Source organism: Tachysurus vachellii, chromosome 26 (genome assembly GCF_030014155.1).
Source record: "Tachysurus vachellii isolate PV-2020 chromosome 26, HZAU_Pvac_v1, whole genome shotgun sequence".
Lineage (NCBI taxonomy): Eukaryota > Metazoa > Chordata > Actinopteri > Siluriformes > Bagridae > Tachysurus > Tachysurus vachellii.
Genome location: NC_083485.1, coordinates 6,413,676 through 6,413,890, shown reverse-complemented (window position 1 = coordinate 6,413,890; position 215 = coordinate 6,413,676).

The window sequence follows — 215 nt, the reverse complement described above, 5'->3', positions numbered from 1 at the left end:
GGATGGTGCATCACCTAAATGAGTCCGCGGGAAACAAGGCTAAGCGTGATACTATCCTATGTATTTGCATCGTATAAGAACACTCACTCGTACATTAAACACTGGTTTGGAAACAACAACAACAAAAAAAAACATTCAAGAGAAAATTCAGACCGTTATTATTTGACTAAAACAATGAATTTTCTAGTTTTTGGAACTGCAAGAAAACGTGCGTT